This window comes from Mustelus asterias, chromosome 12 (assembly GCF_964213995.1).
Source record: "Mustelus asterias chromosome 12, sMusAst1.hap1.1, whole genome shotgun sequence".
NCBI lineage: Eukaryota > Metazoa > Chordata > Chondrichthyes > Carcharhiniformes > Triakidae > Mustelus > Mustelus asterias.
Genome location: NC_135812.1, coordinates 77,780,961 through 77,795,112, shown reverse-complemented (window position 1 = coordinate 77,795,112; position 14,152 = coordinate 77,780,961). Strand labels below are relative to the sequence as shown.

At 46.6% G+C, this 14,152-nt stretch overlaps 1 protein-coding gene across 1 annotated transcript in view; it reads left to right on the top strand.

The window, feature by feature from the left end:
* usp43a (ubiquitin specific peptidase 43a) overlaps positions 1-14,152 on the top strand; it is a 494,804-nt gene that overhangs the window by 422,404 nt on the left and 58,248 nt on the right. The window lies entirely within an intron of this gene.

Here is a 14,152-nt window from a genome sequence, read left to right as displayed (position 1 = left end):
CTGGGTCCCTGGTACTGTGAGGCTGCAGTGCTAACCACTGTGCCACATAAATAATGCCGCCCCATTAGTTATGCCTCTGTGCGTAGCATGGCGAATCTTGGGCTGGGGCGGGCAAGAAGTCATCCTCCCCGCCATTACCTCACGGGTCGAAGATCCTCGCGCCATATTTAAAAAGCACCTGAGTAAGCATTCAGTCACTGCAGGCCAAGAGCTCTGGATTACTCATTCAGGCTGTCACAGAAACACAGACAGGATGTGGTCCCATAGTTCAGCAAAGATTCCCTGGAAATTCTTCTCCAGACCATCGAGAAAAGGCGGGAGATGCTGTTTCCCCAGGATGGCAGCACATCCCTGCACCGTTCTTCTCATCAAAGGAGACATCTTGGTCCTCCATGTCTCCCTCAGCCAGGACATTCCACCCCCACACCCACCATCTTTGTAGTGCCCGGTTGTATTGATGATCCAGGAGAGCCTTGCTTGGGTGATCCAATCACCTGAACCTCACCTTTAGGAGCCCTATCAGTCATAGACCAGTTAGAGGTATGTGCATTATTGTAGCTCTCCTCAGCAGCACTCTGCGGGTGCCAAGCCGGCGCCATCATTCACATTTCCTGGTGGCACCCCTGTCCTCAAGGAGCCAGCCATACAATCGCTGAGGTTCTTATAAAGTCTGTGGCACCTGATCAGAATGCAGGCATCGTAAGAGCTCCCTGTGAACTGAGCACAAACATGCGGGAAATGCCTTCTATGATCACGTAATAGCTGTGCACTCAGACTGGGATCCTCTTGTATTGATGCGTGTGGCTGGCTGTTGCCAGGGAGTCCTCGAGGCCACATGTGTGCAGTCAATAGCACCCTGCAAGTGCATGAAACCTGAGACTGCTGCAAATCCCAATGCTCTTCCAGCCTGGCTCTCAGGATCCAGGCAAAGTTGGACAGATTGGTCCACCCTCCTCCTCAGAGTATCTGTCACCTCTGGGACGCATTTGTGTGTTGCTGACTGGGAGATGCAGCACAGGCCCCCAGTGCATCCTGGGAGAAGCGACTGCTGGAGGTGTTATATGTGGTGGTGACCTTCAATGCCACCAGCACAGGATTCCCTCCACATCCTTGTCGCTATAGGCCTCCATGGAGAAGATGGCAGATGTGCGCAACCACGTTCTGGGTCATCCGACAGCACATCCGGCATTGCCTTTTGCTCATCTGTAGATAACTGCACCACCTGTGATAACCCCATGGTTAGGCCTATTCTCATTGTTCCAGTGGAACCTGTTCGCCAGCGTCCTGACCTCTTTGGAACCCCACTGCCTCTTGCTGTTCAGGTTCTCACTCCTCCTGGTCCCGCGCCAATCTTCTCCTCCTCTGAACAAGAGCCAGCAGGGTTGCCTGGAGCCGGCATCATCTAGACCTCAGTGGGATCTGTGAATGCACTGACATCAGTAAATTTTGAGAGCATGTTTTCTTCAGGTTTGTCTCCATTTCAGAGGCCTCCCCTCACTCCATTCCGATCTTCACCTGCCATCCATGTCCACCCTCCGCTCCACCCTAATGCTCCTCTTCCACTGTCATCCGCCTGCCATGTCCATCCTCCCTTCCTCCATATCTCCATTCACACTTTACAAGCCTCTTATGTCCAGCCTCACTTCACTGCACCCCCTCCTCCTCCTGCCTCCCAGTTCCAGCCTTCGCTCAGCTTTGACCACCGGTATCCAGTGGTTAAGTTATGCGCAGTCCCCAAGAAGACAAAAACAGTGTCTACAGTGACCTCAGTGTCATGGAAGAAATTAAATGAAGCTCGGCCGGTGCACGCCACTTATATATAGTTGTAGAAAAGAACATTCGAATTCCTGACAGGTGGGGGGGAGTCAGTTTGGAGGCGGATTCCAGCAAAGGTGGCTTTCAATGAGCATTCTATGAAGTGCTAATGAACGGGAAAAGGGCTTCCCAACATGGTTCATCGAGAAGCTTGATCCCGCCTTGAACCTGCTTTTAAAATCCCGAGAACAGAACTCCTATAGTTGATTTTCTATCCGCCACATTACCGGCTGCAGGTGGGACCGAAAGATTCCGTCCACGTTACTGCGACTCTAATCCTGAGCATTCCATTGTTCCACAGGCAGAACAGTGTGGGATGCTGGAGATCTGAAATAAATTGCATTCGGTTGTTTGTCTCCTCTCTTGGGGGCGGAATGTTCTGGTTGCGCTCGCCACGGGGACTGGAAATTTCCACCCTAAGTTCATGGCCTGTAAACTTATCTGTCCCGCCCGCGGCGAGTGGGACTGGAAGATGTTCCACCAGCAGGGAGGCTGGAAAGAGTGCTCGGTATGGTAGGGCCTTTCAACTGTGAACGCTGGGCCCAATTTTAGCCCAGACTGATGGGATCAATGTCTTCATAAGACATGGGCGCAGTGTTAGGCCATTCGGCCCACCGAGCCTGCTCTGCCATTCAATCATGGCTGATATGTTTCTCATCCCCATTCTCCTGCCTTTTCTCCATAACCCCGATCCCCTTATTAATCAAGAACATCAAGACATTCTGTTTGCTGGTTGAAAGGTCCTCTGTTAAATAAACGTGGGCAGTCTTAATACAATTCCTGGATGACTGAAAACGCAAAACTGCCAAAAGAAAAACCCTATGGCTAATTGACAGTACATTAGTCGTTTTATTGAATGAATCCAGAAGGTGGTTGGTATGGAAACATGATGATTTAGGATGTTCCATTCTGAGCTAAGGACTGAGGCAAGTTGCTGACGTAGGGTACACCCATCGAGAAATGTTGTGCCGCAGATAAGGCAACCGGCACAAAAATGTTTATGTTTGAAGTTTTCTGGCTCAGAGTAGGTTCATGCCCGAGCTTCGTTTGATGGTGGGTATACATTCCATTTGCCGATCTGAGCTGAAAATCTGCAGCCTGAATTCCATCCAGACAGAACCTGGATTAAGCTGCAGGATGGAAATGTGAATGTTGTTGTCAAGGAAGTGAACTGCCACGTGTGTGCAGAGCTTCATGTTCCCATGATTTTGGCTCTATCCAGATACTTGTCTCTCACTCAGACACTGAGAACCATTTTCGTAACTATCTCTTTCTGAGAGCGAGCGTGGTTTCTTCTGCACAATGTTAATGTGACATTGCTCAAGGGCAAACAACTAAGAAACTTTGTTACTGGAATTAGCTCACTGAATTGGCACAAGCCCTGTATTCTCTTCCTTGTCTTCAGGAGGATTAACACTCCCATCAACCCATGCAGGTTAGATTAGGAACAGCGGGTTCGTGAATTGTAACGGTTGAACAATAGCAAAATCAGTACAGCCGTTTTCACTTAATTGCAGACTTTTAAAGGAAATTTGTACCTCTTCACAAACGAAATGGAAGATATCACTCGATCGCACCTGTGGCAGAGCAGCTGTGGTGCCGAATCCCGCAGTCCCCTCATGCTGCTGGGCCTGGTCCGGGTTGAACTGAATGTGGTCCGATTCCCCTCGCATGGAGTGCATCCCTGACCTCACAGATGTAATTGTGGGCAGTTGACAGCGAAATGCCACACAAGTCACTCATGGGGCTCTGGAATGAACCCATCGCAAAGAAGTTGAGTGCTGCTGTGACCTTCAGGGCCACAGGGAGTGGGTGCCCTCCATCTCCACGTGGCGCCAAGTTGGCCAGAATGTGGAACAGGAACCGCACTGTCTCCCATGTTGTCCGACAGCTCCACGAAGATCACACCGGCCCTGTACACCCTCTCTCTCCTTCTTTGCCTTCAGATTCCCAGATCCACCCTTGAACCTGCCTTGCAGCCCCCTGGTCTCCTGACGCTGGGTGTTTTCTGGGTGCACTCCTCCAGCGCTATAATTAGCAGAATTGTCGGCTGCACTGGATCCATACCAATATCTATTGGTAAGCTGTGAGGGATGAGAGAGAGAGATCGTCAGGTTGGTGTCCCAGCCACTTAACTTCAGTACCTCCCCTCACCCATTGGCCTCCCGGTCCTGGAAGCAGCCAGTCCCACACCTGATCTGATGTCTTAACACTCGCTCACTCACAGCTCAGATGCCCTTCCATTGCCATTGCATGGCTGGCCCCCGTCAATGCCCTTGCCCAGTCATAGTCACCTCTGGCCCCCTGTCTGGCTGTTCCCTTCCTTAATCTGTACATCACTGGAGGTTCTGGCAGGAGTTTCCATGGCCGCCCATCCCTCATGGGCAGGATCCACTGGATGGTGATGGTCCGCGCTGAGGGCTGATAGATACTCAATGACAGGCGCTGGGGTCCGGCACTTATGCAAACATAGTCCCCCTCGATCCCCTTGAACCCTGAGTTTTCACCCCTTTTCTTGACTGAGGCTGTGGCAGCTGACAGTATTCAAGGTTAATTCTTGATGGCCAATTAGTTGGACAACCATGTGTCTCAGGAATATTAGAGAGCACAATTACTTTCTGAATTAGAGATAGGCAAAGCTAATCGGCACCCTTCCGACCTGCGCTGCATCATTCCGAGACCTCATTGCTGCCAGGCCACAACACTTAAGACTCCTGGGCAGCCATTCCATTATTTGGTGACAACCTTCCTGCTTACCCACCTGCCCTTTCCATGACCATCCCACAGCAATGCCCATCCCGCTCCTGATCCTCCCACTCTCCCACTCCATGACCCTCCCAGTCCCTGCCTCTCGCTCGCCACTTCCCTTTTCCTGAACCCCTCTTGTGAGCAAGGGCTTAGGGGAAGGTTGGCGAAAGGGAAGAAGTGACTGAGAGGAGCTGAGAGTTGCGGGGGGGGTGGTGAAGTGGTGGTCAAACAGGAAGGTGAGTGCGCGGGATGGCCGGGGTACGGGTGGTTGGTGAAACGGGCAAGTGGGAGCATCGAGCAGCAGCAGGACTGGCGACCAAAAGAGGCAGCAAGTAGGAAGGTCATGGAGCAGGAGAAACAGTCCAAGGTGGTGTCAATTGGGTAAGACATGTTACGCCAGCCTGGCGCAAAGCTACACTAACATGGAAATCCCAGCACCAAATTCTGACCCTAATAAATGTGACGGTAAAACGGGACAGCTTAAAACAAAGCACTTTAAATGAGGATTTACTATATTTCCCAAACTGTAGACATGTTCACATGCGCTTCCATATAATTTCCTGCATGAGAGTTTTACAGAAGCTGAGTGTAATGTGGAAGGTTTCAACATTGCCTTGCATGTGGTGAGATGCAGTGTTGTTTTGATGATGTGAAAGACTCAGAATTGTGAGCAGCACAGAATTATAAAAATCTTTTCTATCCTGGAATAACTGGGCATCATCTCTGCCAGGGAGACTGATTAAGCCCTTTATGTGGCCATTAACCTGGGACTGGGGAACCAGTGTATAGAATAGAATAGAGTCCCAACAGTGAAGAAGGAGGCCATTTGGCCCATCGGGCCTACACCAATCACAATCCCACCCAGGCCCTATCCCCATAACCTCACTTATTTATCCTGTTATCCCCCTAACATTAAGGGGCAATTTAGCATGGTCAATCAACTTAACCTGCACATCGGCAAACCTGCCTCGGCAAAGCAGCCAGCACAATTAAGGACCCCGGACATTCTCTCTTCCACCTTCTTCCTTCGGGAAAAAGATACAAAAGTCTGAGGTCACATACCAACCAACTCAAGAACAGCTTCTTCCCTGCTGCAATCAGACTTTTGAATGGACTTGCCTTGCATTAAGTTGATCTTTCTCTACACCCTTGCCATGACTGTAACACTACATTCTGCACTCTCTTGTTTCCTTCTCTCTGAACGGTATGTTTTGTCTGTATAGTGTGCAAGAAACAATACTTTTCACTGTCTGTTACTACATGTGAGAATAATAAATCAAATCAAATCTTTAGACTGTGGGAGGAAACCGGAGCAGGAAACCCATGCAGACACAGGGAGAAAGTGCAGACTCCGCACAGATAGTGACCCAAGGCCGGAATCGAACATGGGTCCCTGCCACAAGTGCTAACCACCGTGCCGCCCCTTAGAGGAGCATGGTGAATGTCGTGGTGTCCAAAAGGGCTAATAACTAGGTAAGATGGGGTTGATGTGTTACTCATGGAGTGGTGTTAGTATCAACAATAGGGAGAGCAAGTTGATGCCCGATATAGTGGCCTGCAATGGCCAGAGACGAGAGCATCAGATAGCATTGGCTGAAAAAACCAACAAAGGCTTGGGGCAGCAGAGGGAGACTTGGCACGGCAGTGAGAGGGGTCAGCAATTGCTGGTGTGTGACGATGTTATCACACGCAGGCGCAAAACCATACTAACACAAGCTGGCAGCCACACACCACTGATATCAGCGGTGGAGAATCTGTAATATGCCAGTTTAGCTTCAAGAGTTACAAGTGATTTAAAATTTGCAATTTATCTCGCATCAGTTCCTGTTGGCAGAAACGGGTTCCAAACTTCTGCCTTCCTTTGTGTTTAGAAGTGTTTCCCAACTTCACCTGAATCTGAGTTTCAGGCCATGCCTCCCAGTCCTCGAGCCCCCCGCCTGAGGAAACAGTTTCTATCTACCTTGTCAGCTCTCTTCAATATCTTGGAAGCATTGGTCAAATCACCCATTAAGCTTTCTAAGTTTCAGGGAATGCAACCACAGTATGTGGACTCTCTCTGGGGAACTTGGGCCTTGGAGTTTGTATCCTTGGAGTCTTTCTTGCAAATCTACGCTGGACTCCCTCGCTGACCAATATATCCTTCCTCAGATGTGCCTAGAATGGGAAGATGTTCTCCAGGTCTGGTCTGGTCAGTGACCTGTATAGCTGCAACATGACCTTTAATGCCTTGTGTTCTCATCTTCCAGATATACAAGACAGCATGCCATAGGCCTTTTTAATTGTTTTTGTATCCCCCCAGGAAGTTTTAATAATCTATATATGTAGATGTAGCTTTGGACCTCTACAAAGTCTAGCTTTCCACCATTTATAAATTGCTCTGTTCTATACTTTTTCAGTCTCAAGCTTGCTTATATTGAAACCCATTTGACTCTGTTTTTTCATTCACCTAATCTATTGATATCTCATTGAAATGTTATGCTTCTATTTGCACTATTTACAATGTGGTGGCCATGATGTCCTTGGCAAACTTGGATGTCTGGCTTTCTATCCTGTCTTCTAAGTTGTAAAGAAATACACTAATTGAGGCCTCAACACAGCTTCATAGAATCATCATAGAATCCCTACAGTATAAAAGGAGGCCGTTCAGCCCATCATGTCGAACCGACCACAATCCCACCCAGGCCCTATTCCCGCAACCCCACGCATTTACCCTGCTAATCCCCCTGACACTAGGGGCAATTTAGCATGGCCAATCAACCTAACCCACACATCTTTGGACTGTAGGAGGAAACCGGAGTATCCGAAGGAAACCCATGCCGACACGGGCTGGAATTGAACCTGGGACCTTGGCACTGTGAGGCAGCAGTACTAACCACAAGTAGGCTTACAGCAATACTGCAATGAAGTTACTGTGACTTCTCACAGGACACCGCTAGTAACATCCTGCTAGATAGAGTACCGCCCAGTACCCCTACTATTGGTCTTCTGCCATTCAGCCTGTCTCCGAAGGTCAGTAATTTGCCTTCAATTCCATGTCACATTCTCACAGTCTCCTGATTGTGAAAGAACATTTGTCATAAAGAAGGACTGATAGACAGTGCAAGCTCCACTGCAGTCTTTCTTGTACAAAGTTGATGGAAAATCAGCAAGAAAGCATAAATTGAAGATATTAAATTTGGAAGTTAAGAGGAAGTCAATTAAGTTTTTTTGTTGACAGTACAAATATATCAAAGCAAAAACAGCAGGGGAAATACTTACCCAATAAATAGTTCTTTAAAACAGCAACAGTAATTCAGTGGGGACTCGAATTTCATTCCGAGCGTACATATTCCCCTGCCTTTTCCAGCATCACCAAAGAGCTAAGATTTGTTTGAACAGCCAATGCACAGTGTGTCGAATATTAAAACTATGTTCGTGTTCAGGCAGTGGTCTCATTTTAAATACCAACTTCTGAAAATGGGATTTGTCTTGTGTTTGTGTGGTGTTAACTCTTACATAGAATTTGGAATCCCTACAGAGCAGAAGGAGGCCATTCAGCTCATCGAGTCTGCCCCGACTCTCCGACATCTTACCCAGGCTCACCCCTTGCCCTACTCCTGTAATCCACGTATTTGCCCCGCTAATCTACAAATCTTTGGGCTGTGGGAGGAAACGGGAGCACCCGGAGGAAGCCCACGCAGACATGAGGAGAACGTGCAAACTCCACACAGACAGTGACCCGAGGCCAAAATTGAACCTGGGTCCCTGGCACTGTGAGGCAGCAGTGCTAGCCACTGTGCCACCGTGTCGCCCTTTGCCACTGTGCCGTCCTTTGCCACCGTCCTTACCCTGGAGAGTAACTGGCAAATACAATAACATTGTTTAAAAACCATTTTGACATGATTTAATTGAGTTTTCCTGATCAGATTTCAATAAAGATGTTGGAAATTATCAGCGGCTTTGACCAGCTGTTGGTACATGGTCCTTTCCCAGAATATAAATTTATTTGACCATAAAATTCTTTCAAACCTTCAGAGTAATTCCTTCTAAATAATCCTTTGCAGGGTTTTGAACAGGAGAGAGAGAAAGAGTAATATAATGGATACATTTTGAGTACCTATAAAAACTCAAGTGGCAGCCTGAGTGGATTAAGTTTAACAGATGGAAGACCTTGTACTGAATTCAGGGTGTAACTAAACATAGTTTCTTGTTCTTGTTGAGCTTTTTAGCTGCTATTTTTGTTCACGAATCATTGAACAGCTGGCAATGCTTGGCATAAGAAGGAAAGTTCTTGCATTTATGTAGCGCCTTTCATGACCTCAGGGCATCCTAGAGCACATCACAGCCAGTAACGTATCTTGAAATGTCATTACTGTTGTGGGCAATGGCATTAGTCAGTCTGGACAGAGCAAAGACCCACAAACAGCAATAAAACAAAAGAAACAGATAGTCTCATGTCGACTCCAGGATAGATGTTGGTCAGGGCACTGGCAGTTTTCCTACTCCTCTAGCAGAGATTGAGCTCATGTTAATAAAACAGCGCTGATGATACAGCACAATGTCCATATAGCACTGAAACATCAGGCCAGGTTACGTACACCCAAGTGAGGCTTGAATCCATAACCTACTGACCGGAGTCACAAGTCCCAGAATTTATCCTTGCCCCCCACCTCATGTTTCTCACCTGTACGCTCCCCCCGCACCAACACAGCTAAGGTCCTTTCCCCAGGATCCAAAAGTAGGGAGCACAGGTTTAAGGTGAGAGGGGAAAGATTTAAAAGGGGCCTGAGGGACAACTTTTTCACACACAGGATGGTGCATCTATGGAATGAGCTGACAGAGGAGGTGGTAGAGGCGGGTACAGTTACAACATTTAAAAAAACATTTGGACGGGTACATGGTGGGAAAGGTTTAGAGCGATATGGGCCAAATGCAGTTAGATGGGACTAGTTCAGTTTAGGAAACCTGGTCGGCATGGACGAGTTGGGCCAAAGGGCCTTTTCCGTGCTGTATATCTCTATGACTCTGACTCGAAACCATCATCTGAAAACTCGCCGTCAGTTCTACATGTAGACTGGTGATCCCCACCATCTCACCATCACCTCTCTGAATACCCTCACCCTAAGCTAGATAACTGTCTTCCCGATATCCAGAGTTGTATAGGCAAGAATCCCCTCCGACTAAAGACTGCAAGGATTGAGGCCATTGTCTTTGGTATCTGCTCCAAACTCCGTTCCCCACCTACTGACTCCAGCCCTCTCCCTGTCAACTAAATCAGACTGTTCACAACCTTGGTGTCATAATTGATCCCGAGATGAATTTCTGACCACATATCGCTGCCCTCATTAAAACTGCTGATTTCTGCCTCCCTAACATCACCCAACTTCATCTCTGCTGCTCAGATACTGAGAGGTTGTTTCCCTTTGTGGAAGAGTCGAGGACTAGAGGGCATCATCTCCGAGGAAGAGGATCACCCATTTGAGATGGAGGTGAGGAGGAATTTCTCCTTTCAGAAGGTAGTGAAGCTGTGGAATTCTTTACTACAGAGGGCTGTAGAGGCTGGGTTGTTAAGTATATACAAGGCTGGGATAGGCAGATTTATAATCAGCAAGGGAATCAAGGGTTATGGGAATAAGCCGGGAAAGTGGAGTTGGGGATTATCGTATCAGATCAGTCATGATCTCATCGAATGTTGGAGCAGACTCAATGGGCTGAATGGCCTACTTCTGCGCCTACGTCTCCTGGTCTGCCTCAGCTCAGCTGCTGCTGCTGACTCCTCCGTCTTGCTTTTATTACTTGTGTATAAGTCATTGACTTTAGGGGAAGAAGAAAAGTATAAAATATTGGTTGATAGCATCATGTTTTGGGCTGTATCATGCCGGCTGTGGATTGCCAGGAACTGCGGAATGTTCACATTAATTGGATTAAGCCCCTGGCTTTTCAAGTTGTTGTTGATTATTGTTTTTTTCATATTTACACTTCAGAACTGATAAAATACAGCACTTTGTGCCAATGTTGATTGCGACATCTGTCACAGTTGGAATGCAATGGCATTGCTGACCAGTTTTGATGTCCGTGTTGCTGGTAGCAGAAGCCTTTTTTAATTCATTGATGGGATGTGTGCATCATTGGCAAGAGCAGCATTTATTTGCTTTTGAGAAGGTGGTAGGAAGCTGTCTTCTTGAACCACTGCAGTCCATGTTACTTACTGATCCTCTTTGTCCCTCGAGGGACATAAGGCTGCTATATGTTCATGCCACCTTTCTCTATCTTTCGCCACATATGATATAGGTAAACCCACAGTGCTGCTAGGATTTGATTTGATTTATTGTTGTCACATGTATTAGTATGCAGTGAAAAGTATTGTTTCTTGCATGCTATACAGACAGCATACCGTTCATAGAGAAGGAAAGGAGAGAGTGCAGAATGTAGTGTTACAGCCATAGCTAGGGTGTAGGGAAAGATCAACTTAATGCAAGATAGGTCCATTTAAAAGTCTGACCGAAGCAGGGAAGAAGCCGTTCTTGAGTCGGTTGGTACGTGACCTCAGACTTTTGTATCTTTTTCCCGACGGAAGGAGGTGGAAGAGAGAATGTCCGGGGTGCGTGGGGGGACACCACGCACACAAAAAGGCAGATGGAAAGTATTCCATCGCACTCTTGCTTTATGCCTTGCAGATGGTGGACAGACTTCGTGGAGTCAGAAGGTGAGTCACTCACCGCAGAATTCCCAGCCTCTGACCACCTCTTGGAGCCACAATATTTATGGCTAGTCCAGTTCAGTTTCTGGTCAGTGGTAACGCCCAGGCAGTTGATGGTGGGTGTTCAGCGACGATAATGTTGCTGAACGTCAGGGGTGGGATGGTTAGATTGTCACTTATTGAAGATAATGATTTAAAGCAGTGTCTGCATCTCCCCTGGCCCATCTATTTATCACGCAGCTCAGCTGCTGGCATGAGTGAAGGTGTAATAGTATTTAAGGTTTGGAATTGCTTTGAAACTTACACTCATGTTCGAACTAACAGAAATGAATAGAAGCTGCTTGGATTGCATGGTGCTTTGAATATTTATCCTTCAGACTGCAGTGCTGTTGGTTCATTATCCGTCAGGCACCATCACTGCCACACAAAGTCAAAATGATTTTAATGCTTGTGATATTCCTCACTGATTCTGTGAGGTGATCCAGTGGCCTTGAGCAAACCCATTCTGGAATCTACAAGTATTTTAGCACCGACTATAAACCAAGTTTACACAGATAATGTTGTGAATGAATAAATTGCACATTTAACAGAGAAACAATTCATTAAAGTATGGAGTCCATAAACAAGAGCACCAGCTCTACTCTTCACTGGCACCATCCATAACTCCGTGGCCAGCTCTGTGCTGCCACATTATGAATGTGCCAAAGCTTAATCCAATTGAACATCAGCCAGATTGAAGCGACTCAAATTCAGCTCCCAACAGAAAAGGTGCAATCTTTGCCCCTTGTACTGTCCATCTTCTGGCTGCTTGCTTAGGTTCATCCAGACAGTTCACAACTTCTATTCATTCCTGAACTTCAAACCTCACACCTGACCCAACACTAAGAATTCCTACTTCCACATTGAAAATATCCAGCTTCACTCACCCCGGTTGCTGCTGTGTGACCACTGTTTTCTTATCTCCGCACCCATGTTGTTCCCAACACCCTCTTTACATTTTTTCACACTTCATCCTTTACAACCTTGTTCCTCAGTTTTCTCCCTTCACTCCACCATCAACTGTAAGGTCTTCAACTACCTCATAGAATTCATACAGTGCAGAAAGAGGCCATTCAGCCCATCGAGTCCGCACCAACTCACCGACAGAGAATCTTATCCAGGCCCATCCCTGCCCAATTCTTGTAACCTCATGTATTTTCCCCACCAAACCCCCTAACCTACACATCGTAACATAGAAACTAGAAGCAGAAGTAAGTGATATGACCCTTGAAGCCTGCTCCGCCATTCTTTTTGATCATGGCTGATCATCAAATTCAATATCCTGATCCCCCCCATATCCCTTGATCCCTTTAGCCCCTCGAGCTATATCTAATTTCTACTTGAAATCAGACAGCATTTTGGCCTCAACTATATTCTTTGGTAGTGAATTCCACAATTCGCCATCCTCTGGGTGAAGAAATTTCTCCTCATGCCAGTTCTAAAAGGTTTACCACTTATCCTCAAACTATGTCCCCTAGTTCTGAACGCCCCCATCATCAGGAACATTCTTTCTGAACCTGCCCTGTCTAGCCCTGTTAGAATTGTATGAGTTTCTATGAGATACCCTCTCTTCTAAACTCCAGCAAATATAATCGTAACTGACTTAATCTCTACTCATATGCTATCCTAGGGATCAGCATGGTAAACCTTCGCTGTACTCCCTCTCGCAAGGGCACCCTTCCCCAGATAAAGACACCAAACTTGCACACACTGCTCCAGGTGTGGCCTCACCAACGCCCTATACAATAACAGCAAAGCATCTCTATCCCTATACTCAAATCCTCTCGCTATGAAGGCCAAAATACCATTTGCCTTCTTTACTGCCTGCTGTACCTGTGCACTTACTTTCAGTGACTGGTGCGCGAGGACACCAATGTCTCGCTAAGTATCCACCTCTCTCAATTTACACCCATTCAAGTAATAATCTGTCTCCCTGTTATTGCTACCAAAGTGGATAACCTCACATTTATCCATATGATACTGCATCCGTCATGCCCACACACTCAGCCTGTCCAAATCACAGCTCACCCTCCCACCCAACCTTGTATCATCTGCAAATTTGGAGATAATATATTCAGTTCCCTATTGGAAATCATTGATTAACATGTAATGAAAATGATCTTGGGACACTCGGGGACAATTTAGCATGGCCAATCCACCGAACCTGCACATCTTTGGACCTCGACCTGCTCTCTGGAATTTCATCCCAAAACCTTTCCACCTCACATCTGCTCACTCTGCCTTTTAAAATCTCCCCAAAATCTATTACTTTTTCATCAAATTTTAAGTGATCTCTCCACACTCTTCCGGTACTGTTTTGCATCTTGTTCTCCTCTGTCAAGTACGTTGGAATGCTTTACTTCATTCAAAGGGCCGTAGAAATGAGAGGCCAGAATTTAATCCACTTGGGCATAGTTGTTTTTTGAATGCCTCTTTGCGATCCAAAGCTGCAATTTGCGATTTAAAGATCTGTAGTGAAGCATAAAATTACCTCATGGTATTTTCCTTTATCAGTAAAACTTACCCAGTTCTAACAAAAGTCAGACTATTTAAATTATTGATTTATCGCTGCGGCAGCTTGTATGCTTCATACTCTGCACTAAATTACATTTATTATCAACGATGACGTCAAGTGATTTGTATCAAGATTTCAATGCCTGTTTTAATTAACAATGCCTTCACAAAACTTACAAACTGTCAAAATAGTTTGATGGTTTGTGCTTTGGTATTCAATAGAAAATGCACTCTGCGAAACTCAATCTAGCTGAAGAATTTAGTGGGTTATGGATTATCACCACCATATACAAATTTCCGAACACCAAATCCAATTGTGTTTTACTGTGGGAATAAAAATCTCTGACAGCAAACCCG